General features: G+C 42.0%; 1 pseudogene; it reads left to right on the forward strand.

The window, feature by feature from the left end:
* The first annotated feature begins 3,369 nt into the window (after positions 1-3,369).
* On the forward strand, positions 3,370-6,121 carry LOC149233993 (putative pentatricopeptide repeat-containing protein At5g52630 pseudogene; annotated as a pseudogene).
* Positions 6,122-6,817: the final 696 nt, after the last annotated feature.

The raw sequence follows: 6,817 nt of genomic DNA on the forward strand, positions 1-6,817 counted from the left end.
TCAAATTTAACATCTAGCTTAATCAAAGATGCTTTCTTATTATGCACAGGGCTATTAGGAGGTGTGAGAAAACTTTCCTCTTTCCCCTTTTCGTTGGAGTGGTCTTGGTAGTGAGACTCATCTTCTTCTTTATCTTGTTTAGAACCTGATGAATCTTCAACCTTATGCTTTCTAAAGTCCCTATACATTTCTTCTACCATAGACTTTATAGCTAGGAAACTTTCTATGAATTGAGGGTCTGGCCCCACAGAACCTTCCTCTGACATTGTCTTCCGAGGATAGACTCTCCCAATTTCAGGATTAGTTTCCACCAACTCTCCTTCTCCTAATTTGAGCTTTGATCTAGTGAGCATTCAACAACTAACCAACACAAGCTTGTCTAACCTTACAGTCTAGAGCTCTGATATCACTTGATCTGATAATCACCCTATGAGTGACATCAATTTAAGATTTGTTAAACAAAGGTATTACAGACACGTGCTGGTGTGTGTTATGTGTTATTTAAGCAACGGATCGATCAGATTGCCAATACATAGACATTTAAATGGAAAGACAGCTGAGAAATACAGTAAGCAAATACAAGAACACAAGAAATTAATAAGGAGTTCACCCTATTCCCCAGGGCTACATCTTCGGTCCAGCTTTCAGTGGTGGCCTTGTTTTATTGTGTCTTGAGTAGAGAATTACAATGCAAGGACTCAATGTGAGTTCTCCTGAAGCAGGTTTTGCTTGGCAGGGTGGTTCATGGATTCCCCAGGCCACTAGAGTGCACAAACTCTGTTTTGCCTACCAGCTCTATGACCTTCTGGTCTACAGTGGAAAGAGCCCAATGTGGTGCTCATTCCGGACAGATCCTCTCTGGGATGGCTTGAATCTTCAAGCTCTCTGGTGCTCGACGCTGCCTTTGGTCAGCTCGGCCCTCTGTCTTCTATTGCTTTTGCTTCACTGTCTTCTTCTTTGTTTTCTGTCTCTCTGTGTTCAATCCTCCTCTCGAGGTTCATTGTTCCACTTCTCCATGTGTGTTCTGTCTCTGTTCACGGCTTTTAGGCCATTCGTTCCAAGAATGTTTTGTTCCTCTTCCGCCTCTATCGATTCACCTTCTGCAATTGCGCTTGGAGTTCCCTGTTCGGCGTCATCATCAACGCTTAGGGAGTGGCCACATGTCCTCCTCTAAACGGCGCCAACCTACTTCGTTGGTTCGTTTCTTCAGTTACGTCGTGGATGAAGTCTTCCTCCACCGTGGCGGTCAAACGGACTCCAAATATTTCTAAATTGTGGCTTGTTCCTTCGTCGATTCTGCTTCCCCCATCAGGCACAATCTTGACCGTCCGATCTGGGGCTTCCATATCCGACGCCATACGCACATTTCGCACTGTTGACTTGCTCCACTGTTAGCGCACGATCAACGGTGGTTTTCTCTCACCTCCGCTTGCCACGTGTCGATCGTTGAGTGGAATCGCTCCGCTTTCATCCAAAACCACTTACCGTTTGAGGGCGCCCCGATCAATACCGCCGGTTTCCAGAGCGCGGGTCCCGCCTTTGTACTTTTAGCGCTTTTTGCTTTTCGCCCGCGGTTCTCCGGCTCCCCATGTGTCTGAGTGCTCAGGCTTCCTCCATTACGGCCTTGTTCGCCCAGCGCTAAGTGCTAATCGCGCATCAAAAACCTCCTTATTTTCCCAATCCGGGCCTCCCAGGGGCTACTTTGACCTCCCGTGCAGTCTCCATGAGCCTCGGTCAGCGCGCTTTGACCGAGGTCCTCGTCATTCCACACTGGCTGCCATTGCCACTGGTTCAAGGTGTTTTTCATCGCTGTTTTGGAATTTCTTGATGTTTGTCCAACCTGATACAATCATGGTTCCTTGACAATTCTTTATGGATCCAATTCGGATCAGAACATGAGGAAGGAAGTGGTTCTAAGGCAAAAGCATAGGAGGGTTTATACTAGTCCTCAGGATCTAATTCTGCTTCATCATTCTACAACACTAAAGACTCTTTTAATTTGTTGATCCTCTCTTGGAGTCTTCGTCGGGGAATTACCAATCTTGGAGCAAGAGCATCTTTTTGTTTTTGGAGAGACTAAAGCATTTCTTTTGAAATTTGTACAAAAAACATAAGACAATCTAAAATGTATGTACAATCATCACTGCTAGAAGAACATGCTATAGACATTTTCTAAAAATTATTTTCTACATCAGAACCAGAGTCACTATATACAAAAAAGTATTCATAGTCAGAATTTGATTGTGAAACCAGATCCCAATCAGCCGAATTATATGTGGTGGTGAATAACTCACATATTTTGTTTTGAACTCCTTTCCTTTTATGAGGACACTTGTTAGCCCAATGTCCACTTTTTCTGCAGATAAAGCACGTGGATCCCTTTGCTATTTTTTTTTGAAGACATACCTGGATCTAGGAGACTTTTTAAATTTCTGAGGATATTTCTTGAAATATTCTTTATCAGAGCCAAAGAATGAAAGTTTACTTGCTGTAGGCGAAATTCGAAGGTCGTGCACTGTGATAAGTCTCATTTGAAGACCAGAGGAGGTCGTGTTTGGGCGTGAAGGTGGTAGACCAAGGATTGCAACCAATTTTGCGATTTTTCAGGTTCCTCTTATTCTTTCTCTTGTATCAGTATGGACTCTAGGCAAACTTATGAGTTTTCTGAATTGCGCAAAGCCGCACATGATAGACGATGGTCATGGTTGTCCAAACTTTTGAATAAAGATAATAAGGATTTTCTATATAACACTTGTGTCATTACTCAGGAGTTTGATCCCCAACCAAACTGGACACTTCCAAATATTGATGTAGATAAGATTTATAATATGCCTGTGTTTAAGTTCAGAGCTGCCAGTCTTTTTTGTTTTACTTCTGTTAACATTCCAATCTCTCTATCACAACAAGTGTGTCAAGTTCCTTTAATCAATAGAGAAGATATAGAATGGGGTCTTGAGAACGACTTCCGGTATATCCATATTGACCTTATACAATTTGGTATTAATCCTTTGGTGCGACTAGGATTAAATACTTCCTGTTTGACTTGCGTCCTTAACTCCAGAGCCAATGAGTTTAATGATGCTTTGCTTGGCGAATTCCAAAGTCCTTTGAACAATGGTCCTGTTTGGTCCTCTGTGATCCCTAAGTACCAAGTATCACTGACTGACCCTTACATCAATGAGTTTTTGCAAGCCTTTATTCAGTTCCAGGGCTTCAATTTCGCTCCTCAAACACATATAACGCAACTACACTCTAGTGTGTGTATTCGTTAACACAACCCCACTCCAAATTGGGTTCACTGAAATAACTTTTCATGATGAATGGTCAAGTGCATATTAGCCTTTGGCCCAAAAATAACCCCAATTGGCCAGCACCTCCCATCGGTGAAGAGCTCCCATCAGTTTAAGAGTTGTTTCCACAAGCTATGGTAGAACTAGTCTGAAATTTCTATCTATGAATCCGTTAAGTCGTAGCCTATGGACCAGACTTGATAAAAGACCTATTGCTCCCAAGCTGTCAACCTGTATGCATTGTCAAGATAATACAAAAATATCAAAAAAATAAAAATACCACTGTTTTAGTGTTCCATCCAGTTCTTAGTAACACCATGACCAACACTCTGATTGTCGAGACTGTGTTATGATTCCCGCTCCAGATATTAAGATGTATAGCCTGCCCCGAGAAAAATCGAACAGTAATCCTATACTCCCATAAAGAACTCTAGAGCCTGAGAATAGTACTCCCAAGTTCCGAGCATCCAAACCTATAAGTCTCAGCAATTTCTTAACATGTTCCTTGACCTCTATCACATCTCGAGTCAAGTCATTTAAGTTTTGTGCATCCAGTAAATTGAAATCAGTGAATGTATTATGTTGTTATGATAAGAAGTGACGCGTCCACACTCCCACACTCAAACCCTAACTTCCCTTGTGATGTCGCTGGATCATAGATTGCGTTTCTCAACCCAATTTTCGTTACTAATCATAGAAGGAGCTACGCTCTGCAACTAATCCTACCCTCCCTATTTCGACAAAAACAAATCCAAGAGTAAGCCGAGTATTTAATGGCATTGGTATTGCCTCCAACGTTATCATCACTCAATTACTTCCCTCCTTACAGAGTCAAAAACTGGGACTCACCAGCAACTGATGATTATTTTGGGTTAATATTTCTTCCATGTAAAAAACCCTATATGTCTGCACATATTGATTTTAATGGAAGGCGCAGAGGGAAACAAAAGGGTTCACTTCATCAATGTAATAAGAAAAATATCGGCGGTATGGGTATTGAGGTGTGCTCTGTATCTGTAGATCCGCGGTTGAAAAAAGCATTGGATATGGTAGACGCTATGGATCAGCAGGGAATATCACTCGATGCAGATAATTATGCTTCGCTACTGGAATCATGCGCAAAGTTGAAAGCTCTGCATGAGGGCAGGCGAACACATGCCCACATGCTCAACAGTGGAATTAAGCCCACTGTATTTTTGTGGTCTAAGCTTGTGAGCATGTATGCCCACTGTGGGAAACTTGAGGTTGCACGCGAAGTGCTTGACAAAATGCCTGAACGAAATGTGTTTTCATGGAATGCATTGATCGCAGGATATGCCAGGCATGGGTTGTGTGAGGATGCTTTGAGATTGTATTTACAGATGCAAAGGAGTGGTGCGCAGCCGGACAAGTTTACATTTCCTCGTGTACTGAAAGCGTGTGCAGGCCTAGAAGCTCTGCATCAGGGCAGGGAGATACATTGTGATATAGTGCGAAGAGGGCTGGAGTCTGATGTTTTTATAGTGAATGCGCTTATAGACATGTATGCAAAATGTGGGAGTCTTGAGACTGCACGACATTTATTTGAAAAAATGCCTGAGAGAGACATTGTATCGTGGAATAGCGTGATTGCAGGATATGTGCAGAGTAGGTATTGTGACGAGTCGTTGAAGCTGTTTCGCGAAATGGTTTTGGCAGGATTGAAGCCTGATGCTGTTTCTATTGTTTGTGGGCTATCGGCGTGCGCCTATATAGGAGCTCTCCGACAAGGTAAGGAGATCCATCGATACATAATTAGGAATGGAATTTTAGTGAATGGCTTTGTGGTGTGTGCTCTCATTTACATGTATTCCAAATGTGGCAGCATAGAGGATGCACGCCAAGTATTTGACAGGAATCCTAAAAAGGATTTGGATGTGTGGAATGCAATGATTAAAGGGTATGCGATGCACGGGCAAGGAGATAGTGTTGTCTGTCTGTATCATCAAATGCTCTTATCAGGTAAGAAACCTGACCATATTACATTTCTTGTTGTGCTGTATGCATGCAATCACGCAGGCTTGGTGAATGAAGGACGCAAATACTTTGATAGCATGGGTCAGCATTATGGCGTTAGGCCAAGGGTAGAGCACTATGCATGTATGGTTGACCTACTTGGGCGTGCAGGATTCCTGGATGAGGCACACAATCTTATAACAATGATGCCAATAGAACCTAATGCTGCTGTGTTTGGGGCTTTGCTCAGAGCTCATGGCAATATAAATTTAGCCGAATGTGTTGCAAACCGCCTATTTGAATTAGAGCCCAATAATCCTGGAAATTATGTGTTGCTATCAAATATTTATGCTGCAGCTGGCAAGTGGGAAGAAGTGGCAAAAGTGAGAGCAGTAATGCAAGATAAGGGTTTGAAAAAACCAGCGGGATGCAGCTGGATTGAGGTTAAAAATAAAGTGCACACATTCCTTGTGGGAGACAAATGGCACCCACAATCAGAACATATTTATGAGAAGGTAGAGAGCTTGACTAAGGAGATCGAGGCAGTAGGGTATGTTCCTGATACGGACTTTGTGTTGCGTGATGTTAATGAAGAGGAGAAGGAAGACATCCTTCACAGCCACAGTGAAAAGCTGGCTCTTGCATTTGGACTTATCAACACATCCCCAGGCACATCAATTCGAATCACAAATAACCTCCGTGTGTGTGGTGATTGCCACAATGCAATCAAGTTCATTTCCAAGATTGTAGGCCGGGAAATCATTGTGAGGGATCCCAACCGCTTCCATCATTTTAAGAGTGGACTGTGTTCATTATTGGTGATCCAATTGATAAAAGCTTGTCTGATGGGCTGGTAGGCAGGTATTGGCAATTTGGCATTACTTTTGTTGATTGCATTTGGCAGGCTTTGTGGGTTTAGGGTAACGCAATCAGTCCTACGGCAATTTTGTACACCTGGTTTAGTTTAGGTCGTCAAATATTTTTGACTAAACCACCTTTGACAAAACTTTCTTGGTATGTAGATAAACGATAAAAACAACTGGGGTCAGGTGGGTGAAATTGCAGGAATATTAAATTAGTATCAAAATCCTTTGCAACGTCTGTATCTTCTGCCTTTTTGTTGTTACCTGATAAAAACATCTACATATATCAAACTATTTAGCAGGTCTTTTCTAGCTAGAGCCAAGGAACAACTGTCTTAGAATAGTCTTCTCTCCTTACTGAGAATTTCAACTCTATCTTATTAATTTGAGTGTGACAACAAAACTGATAGAGGGTTGATTTGCCAAGAGAAATATTCCAGGAGCACAATTATGTTTCCATATGTGAAAAAACGCCATTTCCATTGAAAATGGGCATGTCAACAGAAAAGTAGCACAACAAAGATGGATGATAGTGCATGACATATGTTTTCTCTTCCAGCATGGGCTGGAAGACAAAGTGAAGCCTTGTATCATAATTCATTTTTTGTAATTCTATAAGATAAGCCAGCTTTTCCACAAGAACTAAAAGGTGCATGATAATGCTTAAAAGTACTTTTATCATGTTTTCTT

The sequence above is a fragment of the Pinus tabuliformis genome, chromosome 8 (genome assembly GCF_031772625.1).
Source record: "Pinus tabuliformis cultivar Carrire ecotype Pingquan chromosome 8, CPIR1, whole genome shotgun sequence".
In the NCBI taxonomy this organism is placed as follows: Eukaryota; Viridiplantae; Streptophyta; class Pinopsida; order Pinales; family Pinaceae; genus Pinus; species Pinus tabuliformis.